This window comes from Macaca fascicularis, chromosome 1 (genome assembly GCF_037993035.2).
Source record: "Macaca fascicularis isolate 582-1 chromosome 1, T2T-MFA8v1.1".
Lineage (NCBI taxonomy): Eukaryota > Metazoa > Chordata > Mammalia > Primates > Cercopithecidae > Macaca > Macaca fascicularis.
The window spans coordinates 154,653,356-154,665,483 of record NC_088375.1 but is presented as its reverse complement, the minus strand read 5'-3'; positions in this window follow the sequence as shown (position 1 = coordinate 154,665,483).

Here is a 12,128-nt window from a genome sequence, read left to right as displayed (position 1 = left end):
ACATCCAAGTTTTAGCTCAGATGTCAACAAATAGTGGAAATTTATTATTTCTTTTTGGCTGCCCAGTATTTGAACTTCCAATTTGGCCAAACCTCATATGGATCTTGATTGGTGACTGGGCTCCAATGCATACAATGGAGGGGAGGGAGAAGCAACACACATTCCTTCTCTTCATTCCATGGGAACCAGTGTATGAGAACCACACTTAGGTTTCAGCAATCAGAGGCTGTCACTTAAGACTTTTGAGTATGAAGAAGTTACACAAAGCTGCAGGAATAGATAGAGACCATCTTTATCATGCCAGTGGTGGAGTAGGAATTGAATCAAGCATTCAGTAGCAAAGCTACCAGCAGTGGCCTCCTAGCCATAGACAATCTTGTGGTGTGACTTGAGCAGTTCCCTGCTTTCTGATCTTTTTTCGTTTTGACAGTCTCCAATACGGGTTCTTCACAATCCCCATTAACGTTGTTAGCTCTTCAAATACTTTTTTTTCGCTAATAAAATTCTCTATAGCTGATTGTTATTGGTGGGATTTTAGGATCCTCAAAGATGTTCAATTCTTCAGAGGTGCTGTGTCGGCTCTTTTTCTTCTTTCTCTCTCTCCCCCTTTCCCTGACTCCTCTGTCTTCCCTCCCCTTCCTCATTTTTCTTTTAGGCTTGTCTTCCTCTAAGGTTAACTCATTTATATAATTGTTTATGGTGAGTTTCTCCTCATTTGACTATCAGCAACACAATCTTCTCAATGAACATCAACTCCATGAGAGTGGAGAGCTCAACTGTCCTATTACCAATAATAAACCACCAGCCCCTCTACATGAGAGCCTAGTCCACAGTAAGCTCCAAATGAATATTTACTGAAGAAGAGGAGTCTACTTGTAAACTATTTTGCAAATGCATTTTATATATAAATGGTGAATAAATGATAATAAAATTATTATTATGATTAAAGAAGATAAATGAAAAATATATAAACTTCCTCAATGGGAAGATGAACATTTTCAATGACCATATATGAATTTATAAATTTAATTCACTTATAATTCAAAAACCAGAAAATTGGGAAATGGCAATTAAATTAATAAAAAAGAATGAAAAGAATTTTTTTGACCTATTAGAATAAACTATTAGTGATAATTAAACTATGTGTTCCTTGAAAATAATATATAAATAAAGGAATAAGATAAAAAGCTAAAGGCCAAATATAGGTAAGAATTTTCATTTTCAGTGAAAGAAGGATTCAAAATACTGACCATATACTAAGCTAAAAATTAAGAAAAATAGATTCAATTATTTTAGATAGAAAAGTAATATAAAATTAAAAGCATAAAATAAAGATGAGATATTAATTAATGTTAATCAGATCTCAGAAAATCTGAGTGTAGTTATATCATTACTAGTGTCAATGAAAAAGTTTTCTGAATACAAAGGAGAAGAAAAATATAAAGTGATTGGCAGATTTGACTAGCAAAGAAGAAAAGACATTGTATGTATAATAAACCAATAAAAATTACAAATAAAACTTGGTGAAATAGTTGCAGAATATTTGGCAGTCAAAAGTGATAGTAGTATATACTGCTTGCTAATTAATAAGAAATAATGAAATAGTTTTATAATAGTCAATGCATAAAGACACAAAAGAAATTTACTGCAGATAAATAGGAACATAGCCTCCCTACACATCAAAGAAATAAATGAGGCATTTTATGCGTTATATTTGGTAAAGTTAGAAAATCATATGACTTTAGACTGAAACATATCCAACTGTCATTTTTCTGTGAGTCAAAAAATCTTTTGAACACTGGCAATTTCTTACGTTCCAAACCATACTTTATCATGCATTGTCAATTTCCTTTTCTGAAAGAAATTGAAAATAAAATAAAATAACTATTTTGATCACTTTTAATAATTATAAGGAAATATAAGAAATATATACATAAATTTTGTACAATTATGCCATTTTGTGTGATGTCATTACTAATATCAATGAAAATTAAAATGTAATAAAAACGATATAATATTTTCATAGAAAGAAATATAAAGTCACAAAATGATGACACACTTTAAGACACTATTCCATACTGAAGGGGAAAATTAATGATACTAACTGCAAAAAATACAATTTTACCTATATTGAAAGTAAAAAAAAAATATGTAGATAGATGATGAAAGAATATTATAATAAGAATGTTAGGGAGCAAGACAAATTATTAATGAAAGAGGTGGAACTTAAATATACTATGGCACATTAAACTGTGCTTAATATTTGTACTAGCTTTATTGCTTATTTATATTTTCTACTTGATTGTATTTTCTACTTTCTCTCCAATCAATAAATATTACTTTTATAATGAGAGCAAAAATGAACAGTATAAGGAACAATGATAATGCAAAACTGTCTAGACAGTTAAATACATAGTACTTAATCATATGTGAATAAATCTTTTTCTTGAATTTTATTCAAGGAACTTTTAAATATGATTATCTTTGAGAAGGTGGTTTGGAGGATATTCAAGGGTGGAAGCTGGAAAGAAGAACTTTTCAATCTGTTTTATACTATACTCTAAATTTAATACAAAATCATGTACATGACTTACTTTTATTTTGTTAATGTTATGCAAATTTCTGTTGTAAATTTTAAATACCATAAATGGTGATAATAAAAAAGAAAATAGATAAATAGCCTATATTCATGCTTTTTAGGTGGTTTGGATTGTGTGAAAATATTCCTTGATCTATCCCACTTTAAAAAAGTCGTACCAATTGAATTCAGATATTACAATGACTCATAACTTATTTAATTCACATTTTTATACATTCTTCAACCACAGACTAAAATGCTCACTCTTAATTTGATTCTTTACATGGTATATTCTTAATTTTGTTATTCTGAAAAGTAATTGTCAATCAGTGCAAAAATTTGACATAGGAATGGCTTTTAACCTGACAAAAAAATGGAATTAATACAGCCAACTACCTCTTCAACTATGATTCACCCTTTGTTCTCTCCAGAGACTTAGTTCATATTGTGGAGTGTGATGGAGGCAGGCTTTTCAAAAGTGAGTGTACCAAAGTAGAAGGAATACTTGTCATTTTATAGCTATTCCAAGAAAAATATTAAAAATTGTCGATAACTGGCCAAGATATTGTAGTGATATAATTTAACAATAACTTGAATCTTAACTACATTAAATATAGTGAGCTTCTTTGATCATCTTTCATATTGTTTTCTTACCTCATTTTCTCCTTCCCTTATAGTCTTCCTTGTCTCTTTGTTTCTTCTTCTTTTGCTTCTATTCTTGTTCTTTCTCTCCCTCTCTCTCCATCTTATTCCTCCTCCTTTGCTTCAGCCTCCACTCCCTTCTCTTCCTTCAGTGTTATCTATGGCTATAGGCTTCCAATTATGATGTACTAAAAGTTTGATATTTTAAAATAGTTTTACTGTTAATATTGTTTGCTAGAGTAGTAAAATTAAATAAATGTTTGATGGGGAACCAATTTATTATTGCATTATCTTATCAATGTCCTCTTTTTTATTATTAGGTATGCATACATACATAAAGGGAGGAAGAAAGCTCCTTCTTAAAACAAAATACCAAATAATAAATGTTGGATGAATGATGGGATTTGAAAACTATCAATGGAAACTAAAACTAGTAAGTGAATGTTTGATTAGAAACAGATTATTTATATAGTCTCCAAGTACTTCCCCATAAATTATGTATCAATTACAAAGAGAAAAATATTAATTCCATAGTGGAGAAATCTAGCCATTGCTATCTTAACTAAGTGATCAAAATTGTCATTTCCAAAATAGATACAAATCAACATCGTGTCACCCCTGAAATAATGCTCTGAGAAAAGTACATTCCCACTTCTGAAGTATCCCTATTAAAAATATGCAACCTGAATAATTTATGAGGAAACGTCACACAAACCCTAAATAAGGGGACTTTATAGATAAAGGGGTTACTCTATTCTAACACGTCAAGGTCAAGGAAGGTAAAGATATGCTAAGGAATCATTTCAGAATAAAAGAAATAAAATGGACATGAAAATTAAATGCAGTGTCTTATCCTGGATTAAATTGTGGAAACAAAAATATTTATAAAAGAATATTATTAGAAATGTGCAAGCTGAATATGAACTGTGGATTAGATAAATGTATTTTATCAATGTTAAATCTCCTGGTTGTGATCATGGTACTGTGGTCTGTAAAACAATGTAAATGTATAGTTCTTTTGATTATTTTTACAACATTCCTGTAAATTTTATATTGTAATATAATAAGTATTATTCCCTAATGGCATTTTACAGGCTTGGCTTTCTAAGAAAAATGATGGATAAATCCCCCAATTATTTTCTTTCGGTATCAGAAAATATTTGATTTTAAGTTGGGAATATCTTATACAGATAGTGCCTTTAAAAGTAACATCCACAAGTTTAAAAGAAAAAAGAAACACAAATAAAAATAAATTTTCTTTTTTTAATCAAAATAAATTTTCTTTTTTTAATCCTAAAAATTCAGTTGAGGTCTTTAATAAGTCAAATCTCATAAAATAACACTTTCATGATTATGCTATGACCCCTTCCCAAATAAATTTTGTAACAAACAGGATGTAATTTTAGTAAAACTTTAAATTGAGCAGAAGGGTATAACACTTTAAGTTCTCTAATTTGATTTTTAAAAATAAATGTATTTATAAATGCAAACCCATGGCAATTGTTATAGTTTATAGGAGTCTAAAATTAAAATTGTATTATTTAATTACAAATTTTATTTATTATCATCCTTGGATGTTTTTCCTTCAAAGACGTAGGATAGAATTTCAAGACATAAACACTTAAAAGTAGGTCTTTAGCTTAAATTTAAAGACTATTTTTTTTCTTTTTCTAGAATAGTAAAAAAAATGTACTTACACTTTTTAATTTCAAAGTCTGTAGCTAAGAAAAGAAAATTTTTATGGGTGATTTTGAGCTATAAAAAGCATTGCATTCTAATTTAAGCACTAAGAGGAGTCTCATTTTCCCAGAGGTAGCCAAAGTTATTTAAGGCTTTTTATACTCGTCACTGAAGCCAATGAAGTCTCTCTACATGAAGGAAGTGGATAAGAAAAGGTATCTGCTTTATGAAAGAAAAGGCAAAAATAGATTTAGCCCATAGAGAAAGCTTGTGGGAAAAGGCCCAATGTTAAATTGTTAAATAGAATAAAATGGATTTCCATAATAGCTTTTGGAGAAGAAAATCAAACTTACAATTTTTTTAAGTCATTAGCTACTAGAGTTGAAGTCTTCATATTACCTTAACCACTGCATTAATGCTTTTTTATATACAGTTTTGTCTAAGCAATCAAAATAGAAAAATATGAGGTTAAATGTACAGGTTTTTATCAGGGCCAGGGCCAGTTTCTTGGGTATATGTACCTTCCGCGGTTACACAAGGCATTACTCGTAGAAGGGCCCCGAGCTTGATTTAGAACTCTGATCTTCCTGTTTGGAACTTCTTAATATTTTATTATAAGGAGGACCTGCACTTTTATTTTGTACTCTGTTGCACACATTGTGTAGCTGATTTGAATTCCTATCCTTTTAGCCTTTATATCATCATCAACTGTGCCTCGAAATTTCAGTCTTAGTCTGGTAAAGAGATTTAGTAAATATCAAATAGATAATTTGTCTACATGAAACTGTTGATGAGTTTTTCACATTTAACTTTACAAGTTTGCCTGTAAACATTTTGAAATTTATTTTTCTCCTTAGATTTTGGTGTTGGTTTGTTTATTTCTTCTAATCTTGTGTCTTCTAGGGGCAGAAAAGTAACTTTCTAGAAAAATAAAAATAAAATATCTGAGAGCAAGGAAACCAGATGTGACCCTGACAGTGGAGTTGTTTGCTTTAAAGAAGGAAACATGTCTAAAAGAGAGTACTCCAAATCAAAACTACCCACCACAGGAACTGTAACCCAGTAAAAATACCATTGAATCTACTGAAACTTCACAGCACTTCAAATATTTAAGGATAATCCGGGCTGTGGGAACACAGGACAGTATTGGAGAGCTACAATGATTCCTGTAACCCTAGGGGAGAGATTTCTTAATTTTTATAATATGGTGCAAATGCTGATGTGGAGACATTTATAGGGATTGAATTTAACATCGTTGAGTTGGTTTGTGGTACTGCTGATGTTGTTAATCTTAGTCTAGCTGTCAATAATAGGCAGGGACCTAAAAGGGGTCACCATGTCTCTATCACCATTGTCTCTTTTTAATACAGACTTTCTACATCATTAGAGGATACTATTATCCAAGGGGATAGTAAATATCTATGGAACTTAAAAATTATTACAAGTAAGTTCAAATTTTCAGGTAAATGTAGCTTTGTTAATAGTACCCAATTAAAGCAAATATATTAGATTTTGCTGTTAACATAAAGTAAAATGGAAACTGGAATAAATGAAGGACACAGATAATACATTTTTTTAAGATAAACTTTTCTGTGACTGTATGTAGCTGGTTTGTACATATATATATACAATGGTGTGCATATATGAAATTGATTTTTACATTTCAAAAAGCCTCCCAATGGTTTATCTATCATGGCTAAGATGGAGGATAGATGTTACAACTATCTACAAATAGTTATAACGTAATTAATTATGGAATATATGCATAAAATATGCATATCTTGTAATGTGTTGACCTTGGAATTTAAATTCTACAAATACATTATTTTATACATTCTTTTGTTATAAAACATAAAATCTGCTCAAAAGGTTTATATAACTTTGAAAATTGTAAGATTTCTGCTTTTTGCATTTTATGAGAACTATATTATATAAAAGAGTTTTAACAGAAGATTGAGTTTGAGCCTAATGTACAATCACAATTAATTTGCCTTGGTAGGAAAATGTGAGTTGAGGAAGACTCTTTTCTAAAACGATAAGCATTGAATGTCCTCTTCAACTACCTAAAAGTAGTACACTAATTATGAATACTTAGTAGGTTGTTTAAAAATGAATAAACAGAAAGAACAGGGTATCTGTGTATCTTCTTTCCTAGCCATTATTGATACTTAACAACCAAGACCATTTTAGTGCTAAAAACATATTGTTTGGTATTGCACGTAGCAAGATTGAATTTGGATTACTGATTATTTTCATTATCCATTTGCTATTTCAATATTATTCTGTACTTTTCACCAGCCTAACATGGAAGCTGATTTTCTTGTGGGGTATGCAGACAGCAAGGGTAAATCTATCAAAGAAAATAAATTTAATGTATAAGTATATCTATCTTATTGCACATGTAACTTTTTATTGAAAAAATGCAGAATTTTTTAAAGATTCCAGAAGCAATAAATATTTCTTTTAAACTTATAAGATGTTAGCATGTTAAAAAAGTTAAAAAACTATGAATCAATTTCTCCAGACTAGAAACTTGCTTTGTCACATTTCCCATAAGAAAGTAACGCCTTACATGGCCCACTTACCCCTAGCTCCAATGGAGATATCACATTGCTAGCATAGTTTGTAATCTCCTAAGAAATATAAGAAGAAGAATTAGTCTCCCAAATCATATGGAGCTAAAACCCTTGGTCACATATAAGTTATTCATCTTGTAGTTTACATGATTAGACAGCTTGTAAAAAAGAGTTAACATAATTGTCATTTGTAATTATGTGGAAGAGCATGAACTCAAAAACTTCAAATTCACTTTATAGTATCAACATCGCCAAAACAATGATGAAGAGGAAGTCTTTCACAGCCAGACATTGCCCCATCAATCAGCTTGCAGTCAGGAGAAAAATTGACTTTGTCATGATATGTTTCTTAAAGAAAAAGTAATAAATTGTACACAAATGGCAAGCCTGCAGTGTGGCTAATTTATTCATTATCCACCCTAGAAAAATAATTAAGTCATGCTTTCTTTCCTGGTGCTTCATTACAGTTTAGCACACCCTCCTCCCCAACCTTTTTTTGGAGCCATCAGTAAGAATGCTTATTAAAATAAATTAGCCGCAAAACTTTTAACTCTGTCTTGAAGAAAAACTAATCCACTTTTCTAGTGGAAGCAACATTGATTAAATAAACCCAGCTCCATGCAGAGCAGATTAATTCCTTTAGCCACAGTTTCCAACCTTAAATGATGTTGTATCTGTATTAGTTTGAACAGTGTGTAATAAGCTGTAAATTTATAATTGGTATTAACCTATTTTAATGTGTCTTTCTTTGTCTCTAATGGGAACATGCCTGATTTATAAAAAGGATAGGTGTGAATTTATGTATTTGTTGTTTAAGTGAAGTATTATTTATTTAATGAACTCAAGTTTTACACCGTCTGTATTGGTTAAACGCCACACAAAAGGACTTCACAGGCTTTCCGTTGTAGATCATGTCTAAATCAAACTTTCTCAGAAAAAGTACAATAGATGACATTTACAGATTTTGAGCAAAACGATAAAGGGATCATTTAAAAAAATCTGATATTCTTTAGTTGCACATGTTGCTTGCATTAATATCTATGTAAAAATATATATCTACCTTCTCATAATTTTGAAAGAGCAATATGATAGATTATTTGCATACATGGCTGCTTGAAATCCCTTTTATACATGCAGGTGACTCTTTCCAATAAAGTATGAAATGCATTGCCCAGTAGTTATTTAGAAAAACAACAACAACAACAACAACAAAAACCTGCTTCTCTATTTTTCAAAAAAGCTATCTGAATCTGGGTTTTTCCTGTGATTTTCATGGACCAAAAGAATGAGACAGAAGTGACTCTGTACAATTTTCGGGCCAAGGAAGCTTTCATTTTCTTGGCATCTCCATATGAAGAAGCTCAGGCTAGCCTTCTGAATGACTTAGTCCCAGTTCTGTACACATGGTGAGAGGAGTTCCAAATGGAAGCCTCCAGCAACGCGGTTCACTGCAGCTGAGGGGAAGCTCGCCTGGGAGTGAAGTCACCCTGCATCTTCCAGCCCCAGCTGAGTTCCCAGGTGAAGGAAGTTGTGTATATGATCCTGACCAACACAGTGTGGGACAGAGGCAGAACCCAGCCAGTCCACAGCATTGTGAGGAATAGTACATCTCTGCTCTTTATGGCACTAATTTGAGGGTAATTTGTTATGAAACAATAGATAAATAGTAATGGTGATTTCTAGATTAAAATATTAAACACAAGGAAGAAATACATTATTTTGCTATTACTAATATTCTATAATTAAACTGCATTTAAGACTTCTATTTGCTAAAATTATTTATTTATTTATTTATTTATTTATTTACTTACTTTGAGACAGAGTCTCGCTCTGTCACCCAGGCTGGAGTGCAGTGACGTGGTCTCTGCTCACTGCGACGTCTGCCTCTCAGGTTCAAGCGATTCTTCCGCCTCTGCCTCGGAGGAGCTGGGACTACAGGAGCGCACCACCATGCCTGGCTAGTTTTTGTATTTTTAGTAGAGACGGGGTTTCACCCCATTGGCCAGGCTGATCTCGAACTCCTGACCTCGTGATCTGCCCGCCTTGGCCTCCTAAAGTGCTGGTATTACAGGCATGAGCCACCACGCCCGGCATCTACTTGCTAAAATTATTAATTCCCCCTCTTTCTCTTCCTTCAACACTCCTCTTTAGTCACTAACTGCGTGGTCATTTCTGAATTTCACCAATCAGCTTTGTAATTAATTTAATAGCAAGATTTCATACAATTTCTATTCTCAAAATAAAAAATATTATTGGTTATAGTTCTACCTTCATTGAAGTGGGCTCGTAGGGATCTTTTGAGGAGAAACGTGTTTCACATTAAGGATTATTTGACCATGGAAAACCACATGTGTGCATTTGTTAAGATATATAAGCAGTTCAAGTTGTATATGCACAAAGCCATTCTTTACTTTAGAGTAATGCATCTTATTTGCAATTTTAACCATTGTGCCTTTCTACTTAAAACTTTATATTAGCTTGATGTGTATTCGTGATAAGACTGCCCTCCAGGTATGGCATGTAAGGCCCTCTTTAATGTGACCCCAGCACACCACTCTAGCCTCCTCTCTTTCCACTCCCGGTGTTGTATTCTCTCAGTTCTGATCTAGGTAGCCTTGTCACATGCGTGTGTTTCTTTTCTTTTGCTGAATTTCTACTATTTTGCATGCCTCTTCTTTCCTTCTTTATCTTTCTTTTACCTGTGCTTCAGGACTCATTGCAGGCATTGTCTCTTCCCTGATACCAATGTGCTCTCCTGATCTGGCTCTCCTTTTGTGTATGGAAAGCATTAAATGCACACCACTACCATAATACTTATCACAGAGTATTCAAATTCTGTTCTTACTTTCCAGCCTTTCTTATTTTCACCAGAAAAAATAAATGAAAAAATGTAGAAACGCAGGTATTATGGTTTAAATGCATCGCCCCAAAAAGCACGTGTTGGAAACTTACTCCTCAATGCAACGATGTTAAGAGGTAGAACCCTTAAGAGATTATTAGACCATAAGGACTCTGCCCTCCTTAGTAGATGAAGGCAACTATTGCAAGAGTGGGTTTATTATTGTGGGAGTAGCTTCCTTATAAAAGCGCTAGTTCAGCGTCCTTTTCTCTTGCCCTGTCTTTGCCCTTCTGCTACAGAATGACATGGAAAGAAATCCCTCACAAGATGCTGGTCTCTTGATAGTGGACTTCCCAGCTTCCAGAAATGTGAACCAATAAATTTCTGTTTACTATACATTACCCAGTCTGTGGTATTCTAACAGGACAAAACAAACCAAAACAGCAGCATAAGAGGGTTCTATGACCACGTGACAGTAGTCAGATAACAAATTTCTCTAGAGGACAGGTTATCTAATAATTACAATTTTCTCTAACTGTTCTAGTGGATTTAAGTAGCATAACTATAGTGTTAATGCCATAAACTTGGCAAATTTTAATTCCTAGTCAACTCATTCATTAACGAGTCAGTTTATTAAGTGCTGCTGACACACTTATTTAGAAAAATAAAAATGCTTCTCTATTTTTCAAAGTTATGGATTGAGATACATGTGAACTCTTCGACTTCCCAGTTTACCTTTGTAATGAATTATTGTGAGTTGTTCATTGGAAAACAGAAGCTACTGAAAGACTGATTTCTCAAGATCCAACTATTGAATGTTTACTATTCTAAATAGCCATTTCTGTAAGTAGGATTTGGCTGTACAGTTAAAACTTATCTAGAAAATGTGGGAGATAATTATACAAATAAATTGATATTATTTGTTCAAGTAGTTTTAACACCACTATCTGGTTTATATACTTTCCCACCACCAAAATCAAAGGATTATGGCTATGATGACCACATCATTTTATAAAGAAACTGCTTGGAAAATGGTTAGGTCTCCAGATTCTTTTCCTACCCTCATGGTGCTGGGTAACGTCCCCACTGTCTCCCCCCATCCCCAGCTCCTGGTCTGGACATTTATCCATGGAAGTATAAAACAAAGGATCCCTCCTGGGAAACTTCAAGCATAGATTCTTTTGTGTACTTTATCTTCATTTTGGGCTGACTCCGTTTCTCCTCTCTCCTTCATGCCCTTCTGTGGTGGATAAACTGACGGTAGTTCCAGAAAAGTTTTTGTTTTGACTTACTCCTGAGAGATGGGGATGGGCCATGAGGAGTTTAGAGCAGAAAATGGAGAACAGCCAGCTGACTTCCATTGAACATATTCCTATTGTGATATTCTAGTATGAGACCATATCCCACACTACAGCCTTGTCATAAGTCCTACCTATGAGAAGTCCTGTCTCTGTGAGAATTCAACTCTTTTCTCACTGAATTATTAAGAAGAGACTCCTATAAACTTTCAGGGCAACTGAAACTAGAAAGTGTACCAGAGACTCCATTTGATTTATGTTTCCTGGGAACCTTCAACCTTTATTGACAATATTGAACTTCCTTATAGGGAGATGCATGCTTGGTACTTTGTTTTACAAAACTAAACAGTATATGACATAAGGTATTCATGCATGCTAGATAAAAATTAAAAGAAATTCAAGGGGAATGATGAGCACAAAAGTCAGGATAGTCAAAATATAATCAGGGACACAAAGAAATGCTAAGGGGTTAATAATTTTCCGTTTTTATCTTGATGGTGAAGATAAAAGCATAT